The sequence below is a fragment of the Stenella coeruleoalba genome (assembly GCF_951394435.1).
Source record: "Stenella coeruleoalba genome assembly, chromosome: 17".
Taxonomy (NCBI): domain Eukaryota; kingdom Metazoa; phylum Chordata; class Mammalia; order Artiodactyla; family Delphinidae; genus Stenella; species Stenella coeruleoalba.
The window spans coordinates 21187794-21201932 of NC_137163.1; the positions used below are offsets into that span (position 1 = coordinate 21187794).

At 40.2% G+C, this 14139-nt stretch overlaps 1 protein-coding gene across 1 annotated transcript in view; it reads left to right on the forward strand.

Moving 5' to 3' along the window:
* Positions 1–8084: 8084 nt before the first annotated feature.
* The window catches only part of TRPS1 (transcriptional repressor GATA binding 1), a 1050606-nt gene continuing 1044551 nt past the window's right edge, over positions 8085–14139 (forward strand). The window contains exon 1 of the mRNA XM_079901878.1: positions 8085–8420. The gene's annotated coding sequence lies outside the window, so the exon portion shown is untranslated. The remainder of the gene's footprint in view (positions 8421–14139) is intronic.

Here is a 14139-nt window from a genome sequence, read left to right on the forward strand (position 1 = left end):
CCAGGGAAGTCCCAAAGAGAGATCTTTAATGTGGCTTTAGATAGTGCCCAAACAGAACCTGGAGGAACTTTCAGAATAGAACCTGGAAGCAAGAAGAAAGGGAGCCCCGAGGAGCAAGGAGATGGAAGATGACCTCTGTAGCTTGTCATGTTGCCTCAGGCATCGTTAGCTAACATTAGTTCTAGGCCCACTGACCATACCGCTGATAACCTCTGTGTGCTGCCTTTGGAGGGGGGCCAGGACAGAATGAGAGTCAGTCTGCGTTGAGGAACCTGGGGTCCAGATCCCAGCTTCTTTTCTTACCAGCTGTGCGGTCGTGGGTCACTTTTAAACTCTTGGAGCGTTAACTTCATGTTACGTATTTTTTTAGTTAACGGTTTTCATGACGTATTTCACAGAAAAGTATCTCTGGTTCATAAATGAGCTTAACTTCTGCCACAGTTTTAATAGGTTTTAACTATGTTGCTATGAAAGGAACTATATGATAACAAATTATGATTATAATTTAGTTACCAAAAAATCAGTAAATAATTCTCAGAGTTTTATTAAAGCTGGAAATCTGTATTTTTTCCCTATGAATAAAGACTTATTGGCCAATGTTAGAAAATCGCTACTGCTGAAATTTTTTTTAATAAAGCACGTATTAAAAGAGCATGCTAATTACTACGTGCTGCAACTCTGAATACGGTATACTTTGAACAAGAGAAATTGCTCCAATGTGCTGTAGAAGCAGTCTTTTCTTCTCAATGTAAACAACTCCTGGCTTCAGAGCAGCATTTGGGCTGAATTCCTAAAAGCATCTTTGTTTATTTTTCTCTGCATAGACATAGTTAATGAGAGCGCTGAGAACTGGGGCTTCAACCAGGTCTGATGTTAACCCCATGAGGCTAATTTTGTATTTGATAGTTCATTTCACTGGGTCCAGAATCTTGGGCATGTATTGGAGTCAAAGATATCACTTTCAGAGCCAGACTTGTTGCTTCCAGAAAACTGGCTTAAGGAGAGTCTTAGCATGCTCTGGAGGTTTGGGGTGGGTCGGAAAATTGTGCATGCTTCAGGACAGACTTCTGGGTCTTAGAAATGGGTGACTTTTTTGGTTTGAAAAAGCTGGTTTGGAACTGAACTAGGTACTTCCTTTCCTGTACTGGTCCCCCTGTATTCCTTGTCTTCATTCCATAGTCTCTCCAGACACCAACTCTTAGCTTCATGCTCCAAGTCCAAAATATCTAACCGTAGCATTCAAGACCCATCATGTCCATCCCTAATCCACATTTCTCCTTCCTACACCCCTCTCATTGCCCTTACAGTCTATGCTTCTGTCACAACGAATTACATTTTTTCCCCTCAGAGGAAGCCATTTATATTTTCATCTCCACATCTTTGCTTATGCTGCACGCTCACTGCTTGGAATGCACCGCCCCCCCAACCTTGCCATCCCTGCTGGTTAAATTCTACTCATCATTCAGGGCCCAGCTGCAATGTTCCACCCTCTGAAGGCTTTCCTGTGCCATTACTCTCTTTTGCAGCCTTCCTTTTATGTATTGCAATCCAATGTAGTGCAACAGTGAACTCATCCCTTCCCCCACCTATGATTAGATTGTAGGCATTTTGAGGACAGGGGCATGAGACCTACCTGGACTAGGAAAACCCAGTCAGGGGCACATTTATTAAGGGTGTTCTCATCTGGTTTTGTCCGTCTTACATGCTGAAAGTGCACAAATCTTAAATGTATAGCTTGACTAATTTTTACTTATGTATGCATATATACCCACCCTCTCATCCACCATCTAGATGAAGGAGTACAGAACATGATCAGAATTTTAAAAGTCTTCCTTGGACCCCTCCCAGTCAGTCAGTAACCTCCTTCTCCACCCTCAGGCATCTACTATACTGACTTCCATCATTATTGATTAGTTTTGCCTATTTTTGAACTTCATATAATCGAATTATATAGTATACACTCTGACATTTTCCACTCAACATTATATCTGTGAGATTTATCCATGTTGCTCCATTTATCAGTAGGGTTTGTTACTTTTTATTGCTGAGTAGTGTTCCGTTGTATGAATATACTGCAATTTATTTACATTTTTTACTTTTTAATGAATGTTTGGATTGCTTCTAAGCTTTGGCTCTTACAAATAAAGATGCTGTGAACATCCTTGCACATGTATGTGCTTTGGTGGTCAAAAGCATTCATTTCTGTAAGGGTTATATCCAGGAGAGTTGCTGGGTCAAGGGACTTATGTATGTTTAGTTTTAGTAGGTTCTACAAGACTTTCTCCCAAGTGGATGTATTGATTCTCACTCCCATCAGCAAGGTAAGAAAGTTCCAGTTGCTCCACATTCTTGTCGGCACTTGGCATAGTCAGTCTTTTACATTTTAGCCATTCTGGGGAGTGTGTTGTTGTGTCTCATTGTGGTTTTAAAGTTTTTTTTTCCTCTGATGACTGATGAAGTTGAGCATCTTTTTATATGTGTTTTGGCTATTTTGATGTTCTCTTTTGTGAGGTGTCTGTTCAAATCTTTTTAGGTCTTCAATTCTGAGCTATAATAGCCAGATAATATCCACCCAGTCCAGGGACATGTCAATAACTTAAACATATCAGTTGCTTAAAAGGCTTCTTTAATACAGGGATGCCTTATAAAGGCATCTAAAGAGAAAATTGAGATAGATTGAATTCTATACCATGTAATAGAAAATATATACAGTTTACTGTCTATTAACTTAGGCATCATCAGGTACAAGAACCATAGTGAAAGCTTGATATAAATTTCCAACCCCTTCTCACTGTGAATCTGGTGAAAGACAGACAGTTGGGTCTGTCCCTGTTCCAAGTCTCGATTTCTTTTCTTTGGGGTCCAAGTTCTACAGACCCTCTTCTGCATGTCTTGTGATATTTGGATCAGGCTCTTTTCGTATTGGGATCTTTATTGCTATGGGAAGTTAATTCTCAGTCTTTTGGTCTGCCATTGCTTAAAGTTGGTATTTTAAGTAGTGGAGCTTTATCAAATCAATTCTGTTCAAAGGAAGTTCCTTTCCTCTGGTGTTCTCTGCTGAATGCTACCACTAATTATTTCTTTTCCAGGGGCCTCAAGGGAAAGGCCTGTCATTTTTTGTCTCTCTTTTTGGGCTCTCTGGCTATAGCTGATTAAGGGTCTTACTCTTTAGCTACCTGACTTTCAGTATTACGTGGGTCATTGCCATATAAGTAGTTGGCACTCGATAATTGTTGACTTACATTGAGGTGGGATTTGAGTGGTGTTATCTGTACTGTTCTTTGCCTTGTAGGTCCGCCTTCATGAGAGAGCATTCGGGCATGCCATGCGCCTTTGTGACTATACTCAAACAGTAGCAAGAGCTCTCTTGATCCAAAATATGCTCACTTTCCACCTCCTAACTGGCCTGGTTGTTCCCCACCATTAGAATAAACTCTTTGATTTAAGGCACTGCCTTTAGACATCTCTTAGATTATTTCTGTATTATCTAGAAGGAGGTGGAAAATACAAACTCAGTGGCATCCATTAACATTTTAGTAAGAATTCACTTAGTTATATGGCCTCAGAAAGAAGGCCCCTAAGGAATGGGACTAAGGAGAGGTGAGTGTAGATGTGGAGACAAGGTCTCACACCTGGATAAAAGCTGCAGGTGACGGGTAGGTGCACTAGTCGACCAGGGCGCCATTATCATGGGACCCCCTTAAATCTTGGAGTCAGGGGACCTGTGTGCAGGTTGCAAATTGCTGCTTTTTACTATACAACTTTAGTAAGTCGCTTCACTTCTCTGTAACTTAGTTTTCTTATTTGTAAAATGGAGATAATATCTCCTTTGCATAACTCTCAGGGTGGTTGAGGACCTCATGAAATGATGTATATGAAACTGCCTCATATAATCTAAAGAACTAATCAGACATGTTATATTTATTTCAATAATAATAGTTATTGTTGGAAGTGATGAAAACTGGAGTGCCGTTGGAGACAAATCACTTACTTTACAATTTCGCTCTGGGCTACAGCTTGTGAACACAGAGACTGCCTGATGAATCCTTATCTAAATGGAGAGTTTTATATTATTATACAGATAACAGCAGAAAGATTAAAATGCATGTGCATAATGGTAAAATGAGTCCATTAGTGAAAAATTATTTTTATTAAAAATAAATTTAATGTATGAGCGGTTTGCTTTATTTCTAGGATGTTAAACAACTAGTTTGGGTGATTTTTCTCCCCCCATGCAATTGATAAAGTTCATTTATTTTAGCATGGGACAGACTCAGAGCAAACATATGCTTAGGCTGGCAAATTAGGTTGGTCTTGGGTTGTTTTCACTTTTCCACTTTATCCTTCTTTGACTTAGTTGAGATATGGTTGATCTCTGGAGAATGGGACCACTATTGAAATAGGACAGAGCTGCAACACTGGCCTGTTCAGTTATATCAATTGGATGAAATTTAATTGAGCGAATGAAAAGTACTGAAGACATCTATCTTTTTTTAAATTATTTGAATATGTACCTTGCTTTTGTTAGGAAGAAAGACCTACACTGATTTCCCAGGTACAGGCAGAGTCATAGAATGTCTGACTAATACAAATAATGTAATCCAACCCACTCACTTTATATTTAGAGAAGCCGAGATATAGAAAGATTTAATAACTTGTTCAAGGTCACATTGCTAGTTGGTGGCAGAACTGTAACCGGAAGCTGGGTTTTCTGTCCTCAGTCAGGGCACTTTCTCTGACCCCCTGCTGCAGGATGCAGAAGTGAGAAATATTTTTACTAAACAATTGCCACCTTATAGACTTACAGACAGAAGCTATTCACTGGCTTTGATAATAATGGCTTGTATCAATACTTTTCAAAAGATAAGAATCCAACAAAATTAGTTCTTTGAGACTAGTCTCAATCTGTGCCTTTGGGGGGTAAGGAATTCATCATATTCTTGGGCAGAGTGCCTGGTCCTCAGTGGACAGTCAACCAGTGCTTGTAGCTGAGTGTTTGGTATGTGACAGTACAGGCCAGTGGTGATGCCTGGAACGAACACTTAGATCAGAATCCCTCGGGTGATGGTTTAAAACACAGATCCCTGGATTTTGCCCCCTTCTACTGAGTAAAGGTTTCAGTGGCTCTCACCTAGAAATATGGCTTATTAACACAATTTTTAGGTGATCTTTTAGTGTTCTAAAAATCATTGATCTGAGACCTTCTTCCTCATCAGTTCCTAAAGCTTCAGACCAAAGAATTCCAGATGGACATGTAGTAAGAAAACAGTTCAATTTTTGTTTTATTTTTTTATCTAAAAAATTAAGATGGAAAGCAAGTTTTAATTACATTTAATACATGGGTTGGCACTGCACACTTAGGTCATAGAGTCTCACTTCATGGGTCACAAATGGCAGCCACCCCAAGTGAGGGTGGAAACCCCTCAATGCAGACACTCAACAATGGTGACCTTTATTTGCTTCCCATATATGGCCACAGAATGCATATTAATGCTAGGTGTTGCATCAAATTGTTTAATTTTATAAAATTATATGTATACACATATGTATTTATATAAAATAAAAAGACTTCTACACATGTAATGATTAATTTTATGTATCAATTGGGCTAGGCTATGGTGCCCAGTTGCTTGGTCAAACACCTGTGTAGATGTTGCTGTGAAGGTCATTTTTTAGTTGTGATTAATATTTAAATCAATAGACTTTGAGTAAAGCAGATTGCCCTCCATAATGTGGGTGGGCCTCATCCAATCAGTAGAAGGCCTTAAGAACGACTAAGGTTTTCTAAAGAAGAAGGAATTCTGCCTGAAGACTCCAACCTACAATCCTGCATGAATTTCAGGCCTAGAATTTAGACTCAAGATTGTAACATCAACCCTTACCTGAATATCCAGCCTGCTGCTTGCTCTATGGGCTTTCCAGCCTCCACAATTGTGTGAGCCATTTTCTTAAAATAAATCTCTTTCTCTCTCTCTCTCTCTAAATATATTTTATAGGTTCTGTTTCTCTGGAAAACCTTGATTAACACAACACTAGAAATTTAACATTTTTTATTGAGATGGTGAATGTCCATATCTTGTACTATACAGAGTTTCAACAATAATCTTATTACAAATTTTTTGTTATCAAATGTAAAGATAAGTTGCTAATGTTTTTCTTTGTTTGATTTTTACAAAATCACAAGGATTTCAAATTTATTTCAAGTGGCCCTCACTAAAATGCTACCTAAGAGGTATTTTTGAAAATATCAATATCTTTAATCTGTCCCTTCGGATAACTGTGATATTTTGAAAATAAATAACCTATTTTCAAAAGAAATTCTTGCCATGGAGAGTTTTAAAGATGCAAGTTTATTTATTTATTTATTGAAGTATAGTTGATTTATAATGTTGTGCCAGTCTCTGCTGTACGGCAAACTGACTCAGTTATACACATATAGACATTCTTTTTTTATATTCTTAAAGAGGCAAGTGTAGAAACTAGATTGTGTGTGGTGTGTCTTTGTCTCCAAAAATGATTACATGTTTTGTCTACAAAAACGTTTATATCTGCATGTTAAATAACGTTAAAAAGAGAATTTTCTAATCTGGTTGAAACTCTAGAGTTTCAGTGGATTTTTAACCCATTTGTGAAACATAAAAATGTAGCATCTTCCAATTAGTTTGCAAGCAAAAATGAGTGGCATAAGGGAAGATGGAAACTTACCAGCTGAATTTTAATCGAAACCTTTGCATAATTAATACTATAATTAATAAGCATGGCTATATAAGTATAGCCTATGATGCCTTTCTTCCACTGATATGTATCTGTGGAAGGCATCTTTCTGGCAATAAATTAGCTTTATATATCTGGATGCCAAATACCCAGAACTGAAAAACACATAATCGAATTGCAGTATCACCAAAATTTTCAAGTAATGCCAGATACTCAGTCCCTTTGTTTGCACTAAAATATTATTAATAATAATTTAATCATTTTGTTCTATTATTAAAATATAACGTAGTAGAGCAATATTTATTTAATTTCTGTTTTTCATTATATTTTATAAAATTATGTAATTTATGTGTATAGTAGTGCGAGGGAATAGTTTATAAATAAATATATGCATGTTGAAGTTGTATGCTCAAAATCTACTTATGTTTGGGGTGAGTGATTAAAGAATTTTGGAGTACAATGCTTGCATTATTGAAGAGTACCTGACTGAAGCATGCCCCACCGTGGCAGGTGGAATGGTCACAGCCTCACAGCTGCAAGCCATGAGTTTTAGGGCAATACTGCCACTACTTCAGGATAGGAAGTAAGGGAACAATCTATGCCCAATGGAAAACCCCAGGGGGGTAAAGCAAGGCCAAGGGCAATTATGCAGAATAGAATCTGTCCAGGAGTCTAATACCCCCCTTCTTGCAGAAATACCCTGGGACTCAGGGAGGAGGAGGGAGAGAGAAGAACTTGGAAGCCTATCAGGGAATACAGGAAATTTAATTTTAAAATTAGAGAAAGTTTTCATTTAATGGGATTAAGGAGAGCATTGGGTGAGTACTGTTTAAAAATGTAAAAACGTGTACAGCCTGGCAGTCTGCCAGCAACCTATAGTAAGTAAACTCCCCTCCCCCTTATCTAGAATGGCTCTTTGTCTTTTTTTTTTTTTCCCCCTGAAATATTAAACTGTTTGGCTAGCTGATCCATTTTAGAACATGCTTTCAAATGAAAAAGATACAACATGATAGTGTGACTTTTTTCTTCTTCTTTAGAATATAACTTTAGTTCAAACTACTGAGGTCTGGTTAGGGTTTGGAGTAAAAGATTCCCTTCCTCAGTTAACCAGGGTGTTTACTAAGGAAAAAGAAACTCTGAGGACCCAAACAGATAGGGACGTAGTCAGTTTTGTTTTGTTTTGTTTTTTAAATCTCTAACGCTAGAGTAATTACTGCCTGTGAAAAGACTTGATAAAGCGGATGTGTGCAGTGGCATCCTTCAGAGGATCGTGGGGAGGGATACAGCTTTCAAAGAGTATATTGTATTTTGTTGCAAAATTCTCTCCTTCCTCTTGGCAAATATTTGATTATCATGCAGGGAGTGGAGAAAGGGGAGAAAAGGAGATTATGCAGGGCGCTTCAGATAGCAGTTCTCCTTTGGAACCTCTGTGGGTTTAAATAAAAGCAATCAAAGAGATAGAAACAGCTTCTAATGCTTGTCTTTACATTTAGCAGATGGTGTTACTCACGTCAAAGTTTGCACCTCTTAAGGCTTTTTTCCCTCTGAGTCTGTCCCTTAGGCTCTCTCCTCCAAGAGGTCCGTAGAAGGGGCTGCCCCTGCCTAGATTAGGAAGATGTCTAGGAGCCCTCGTCATGTCCTGGAGAGCGGAGGAGGTTCGTGGAAAAATCAAGTGTAGAATTAGGTCTCTTTCTCTCAGCTCACAGGTAACGGTTAACAAGTTCCTTATCTGTACCTTCAAAATATATCCAGAAGCCAAGCACTTTTCAACCTTCCACCATTACACTCCTATCAAGATTAATGCTCGGGCTTCCCTGGTGGCGCAGTGGTTGAGAGTCCGCCTGCCGATGCAGGGAACACGGGTTCGTGCCCCGGTCCGGGAAGATCCCACGTGCCGCGGAGCTGCTGCGCCCGTGAGCCATGGCCGCTGAGCCTGCGCGTCCGGAGCTTGTGCTCCGCAACGGGAGAGGCCACAGGAGTGAGAGGCCCGCGTACCAAGATTAATGCTTATTTTCCCTCAGCACTTTGTGGGTACTACTGCTGTGTCCTTTGCCATCTATGGCTGCTGCCTGGAAGTCCTCTTGAGAGCTAGCGCTTGCACATTTGTGTGTAATCTGTGTCTTCTCTCTGGCCCTTCTGAGATGATTTCCTATCCTTAATGTCCTGTCAGTATGGATTTATTTTTATGTATCAGAAGGCATTACTGCTCTGAGAACTCACTTTGTTTCACTTTGAAATGCTCAGCAAATATCATTTCAGATATTGCTTCTTTGCCAGTGCCCCCATTTTCTATTCCGTGGACTGCTATTAGTTAAATACTGGAGACTCTCGTTCTCTTATCCAAATCTCTGAGCTGTCCTGATTAAAAAATATCATTTTGTCTTTCTGTGTCATATTCTGGGTGACTTCCTCAAGACTATCTTCTAATGAATGAATTCTCTCTTCAACTAGGAACAGTCCGAGATTTATCCTGTCATGGCATTTTTATTTCAATGACCACAATTTTTATTTTTTAGGCTTAATTGGTCCTTTTTCGTAGCTTCTTACTCTTCTTTGATTTTTGGCTGCTTATTAAGTCCTTGAACTTTTTAATGGACATGTTGGCTTCCATCTTCTTCTTTAATGTACTTAAATAAGTCTTCGATATTTCTATAAAATCATTTTCATATTAGAGTACATTTGTGTTCAAGTTATTTATTTATTGGCTATCGTTTGGGGCATTATATTTTCCCGTGCACTTGGAAAATTTTATTTCTATGCTCTTTTTGAGTAGGAGGGATCTTAGTTTTGTTTATTTTTCTCTCCTGGTTTTGCAGTTTCCTTCATTCATTTCTTTGAGTCCCCAAGCCATAGCCAGGTCTGATAAAGGCAGTTGTATGGATTCCTGCCTCAGGGTGTTTTGTGGGTAAAACTGTGTCCCCTAAGAAGATATGTTGGAATCCTAACCCCATTACCTGTAATTGCGATCTTATTTGGAAATAAGGTCTTTGCAGATGTAACCAAGTTAAGATGAGGTCATCTTGGATGAGGGTGGGCCCTCATCGAGGGGCTGATGTTTTCTTAGAGAAAGGAGAGGGACATTTGGACACAGAGACACACTCACAAGAGAAGACAGTTATGTGAAGACTGAGGCAGAGATTGGAGTTATGCTGCCATAAGCCACGGGACATCTGGGGCCACTGGAAGCTGGATGAGGCAAGGATTCTTCCCCAGAGCCTTCAGAGGGAGCCCGTGTCTCACCTCCAGAATTGTGAAAGCATCAATTTCTATTGTTTTAAGCCACCCAGTTTGTGGTGCTTTGTTACGCAGCCTAGGACCCTGCATTAGTGTTAGGGTGATGTTGGGAATACTGTGGCACCATCACAGGGGCAGAGTTTAGTTGAGTTGGTGGCAGCTTCTACTGGCCTTCTTGGACTCACATCTATGGAAGTGCACTTGCTCCAGAGATTGACCCGACCTGTTTTTACTTTTGTGCCTCTTCCGCAGTAAAGAGGTTGAGAGAGGCCACTCTAGTCCCTGACTTCAAGCAGTTAGCCTGGCTTGTGACCCCATTTCCCTTTTACCCTGAAGGAGACACACCCCTACCTATTGCTGACATATTTGAGCCCAGAATCCACCAGTCTTAAGTTGTCAGTCCCGCCTAGGATGGCATTTTGCGCTTCTGTCCCGTCTGTAGTCCACAAATATACAAATGTATTTATCTTGTTTTTGAACCAGCTACGCCTTCTTGGTTTCTCTTTATTATATTTTATCAGTCATTTTGTATGTTTAGAGCCCAGGGCATGGAGAATGGACTTACTGTGGCATCTTGACCAGAAATCTAGTCTTTAACGCACAGGTTTTGTTCCTTTGTAAACTGTACGTAGTTGCTTTTTGTCTACTTGACAAAAATAACATTAGTGTAGTTCCATGTTATTATAAACTCTTTATGAACATAATGTTTAACGCTTGTGTAATATTCCACCAAATGGAAGTGGGCAGTTCTTTAAGGAGATACTTTGTGGTGATAAAATATCTCAGCCCAACAGCTTAAAGAATCATTGTAAGCATATTAAAGGCTGAGGTGTAGGAATGCCACATGGCCCCCCTTTGGTGTTTTGAGTCAGAGTGGAAGCAGTAAAGTTGAGTAACTAACTTAAGAGAAGTGTTTCTACTGTGTTGTAAATTCCCTGAGCAAGGAACATTTGTTTAAGACAGGCTTCGCAATCCACTAATCAGTGTAAATGGTTTCCATGGAATTTCATTGGTTTCTGAATATAGCCTCAGGTTATGTGCTGCGAAGATAGTTTTGAAATTTTAAATGATGGTAACTTGAAATCACAAACATTTTCCACTGGAGGTGGGAAATAGGCCACAAACTGCCTTCTCCCACAATAGCTAGGATTCGGGTCTTGATACCCAGAACTTTCTCCTGAGATTCTAACAGAGCACCCTTTTGGGATTCCCTTGCCCCGTCCTTCTTGAAAGGGGCACTGAAAGCACTTGTTTGTGTCTGGGAGAGCAATGGGAGTTTCCACCCCTCTCACAATAACATCTGCCTTAGAAATGTGTAGGGCTCCCCAGCATTCTGAACCCTCTTCAGAAAAAGAAAAAGAGAACGAAGAGATATTCAGGAAATGTTGCACCAGTAGGGGGTTTCCTTGAGAGTTGTACTGTTACCCGTTGGCTGAGAAAAACAATTTCAGTATCTGAAGTCACAGCTGTACTTAGACCAGTTCTTATTTGATTCTCCAGTCTCTTCTACAACATTCCCAAGAAGTGGTCATTAAACGTTTGCGTGAATATCTTCAGTTATAGGGACACATTACTTATAGGGGCAGCATATTCCATTGTTGGACAACCACAGTTTGTTAGAAAATTCTCTCTATTGAGCAAAGGGCTGCCTTTCCCATTTGTTTCTGTCTGGAGCCACAGACAAGTCTAGACTTTTCTTCCGTTTAGCAGCCTTTAGGTTCTCTAAAGACAATTGCAGTGGCCTCCTTGGATCTTCTTTTCTGCAGTTAGTACATCTCCGTTCCTTCAAACAGTTCTCCTAGTTCTTTAATTTCAACCGAAGAGATGATCCAGGTTGGGTCTGGAATGGAGGCCAGAGATGGTGTCTTAGAACACAGTGGGAAGTCAGCCTTGGCAGAGTCAGGCAAGGGCCAGTAAGTAACAAAATAGAGTCCAAAACCAGAGACCGTTAATTAGGAGGGAGCTAGTGTCAGGGAGTTACTACAGAAGCAGGGTGAATTCTCTCTGAAGAAGAATTTAGCAGAAGATTGGAGTCTACTACTTAGGGGGATGGAAAATAGCAAGGGGTGAGTTTCAGATAAAAGAACTGGTTAGGGCACAGGCTGAGAGTCAGCGTCCAAGAGACCCCATAGAATCAGGGTAGATGAGAGTTTTCTGGAGGCCAGACAACATATCACATCCAAGAGAACAACTCTACCTTGTGTTACTTGCCTGGACTGCTTCTTAATGGGAAACACATGTGGCCTTTGATATAATGTGAAATGACTTTGTGGCTCTTCACCATCCTCTTCTCTCTCCAAAGGACAGCCTTGAGTCTAAGTCACTTTGATTCACATCTAGCGAACAGCTTGCAAAAGAGAACATTTTGCCTTCTGACAACAGCTGCTACGAATCCTGGAGCATAGATTTGCGGTTTATTGAAGCACAGCTATAGATCGTTTTTACTGGCAGATTCATATCTCCCAGCTCCTTCCACCCTTACCTACATCATAAACGAAGGTCCTAGAGAGATGTAGTCTGAAAAAATCTAAAGCTATTACCTTCAATTTGAAATAGAATTTTCTCCTGGTTGAAACCTCATTTTTTGCAATTCAGCTCAGTTTCCTTCAAATTGAGGCCTATGGATTTAGGCTACAATTGGAACTTCTCTCAATATCTATTTTTCGGGTTGAGTTTGCTCAGATCATGAGCTAAAGAATGCGAATTCGCGATTTTGCTATGGTGAGCCTGCCCCTCTGCTGAGCAGTCAGGTAGGTCTGGCCTAAAACTCTGACCTCCAGCCAATGGACTGGTCTTGGGTGAGTTCCCTGATCTCTTTGAGTCTCAGTTTGCTCATCTGTGTAACAGGGATAATCATGACCTATGGGATTTACATGAGCTGATGGATGTAATGTGCTTATACAATACCTGGCACAGAATACATGCTTTATACGTGTAGATTTAAAATTCTAACCAAGTCACAATAGCTTGCACGTAACAAAAATAATTGTTACGTAATAAGTAGATGAATATCCTTATCGGCCAGCACCCATGATGAAAGCTGCACATCTATTTACCAAAATTGTCTTCTATAATATTGTGAAAATGGTTTATCCAGATTGCAAGACCAGTCAATATATATATGAATTGATCTCTTTCTTTAATTTACATGTTAACAGTAGCATCACTAACTGAGAGAATTATAACAGGCACTATGCTAAATGCATATAAATATTATCTTTAATTCTCACAGCATACCTGTGACGTTGGTATTATTATCCTTTCTGAAGAATAAGAAAGTAACCTCAGTGAAGTTAAATAACTTTCCCCAAAAATACACAGCCAGAAAGTGGCTGAGTTCACATTTGAATCTGGGTCTAACTTCAAAATTTCCTTTAAACACAATTGAGAGGAGCTGTGGGAAAGATTTGAGGTTTGTGTTTAGGTTGCTTATTTCTTTTATTTTTTAAAAATTAATTAATTAATTAATTTATGGCTGCACTGAGTCGTCATTGCTGCATGCGGACTTTCTCTAGTTGCGGTGAGCAGGGGCTACTCTCCGTTGCGGTGCACAGGCTTCTCATTGCAGTGACTTCTCCTGTTGCGGAGCATGGGCTCTAGGCGTGCAGGCTTCAGTAGTTGTGGTGCACTGGCTTAGTTGCTCTGCAGCTAAGATGTGGGATCTTCCCGGACCAGGGCTCGAACCCTTGTCCCCTGCATTGGCAGGCGGATTCTTAACCACTGTGCCACCAGGGAAGTCCCTAGCTTGCTTATTTCTAAAAGAGTGTCCTTGGAGAGCAGAGACTCCTGGGGCCATGGCACAAGAAATGTTAGATTCCAAGTTTAAGTAACAGTGAGGGCCAGGAGAAGAGGGACATGACTCGGGGGGTGGACATGGGTCAAAGTCAGTGCAGAATGGCCTCAAGGCAGGTGGGAGAGAACTAGTGAGTGTTCAGGATACCTCTCTACTCCAGCGTGAAGGGAGAACCGTCAGACAGGTGTCTACAGGAGCTGCCGTAGGACCTGAGCCACCAGCATGCAGACTACACTAAGGTAGAGCCTTTGTTTTGTTCACGCTATGAACTATGCATGGTCTAGAGAGGGCACCCAGTAAACATTTGTATGTACAAATAGATGATTGATTAAAAACATTTGCTCTAATGCTTTGATTCTGAAATGGGGGAAGTAACTGGTCCAGGACAAAGGACTCCA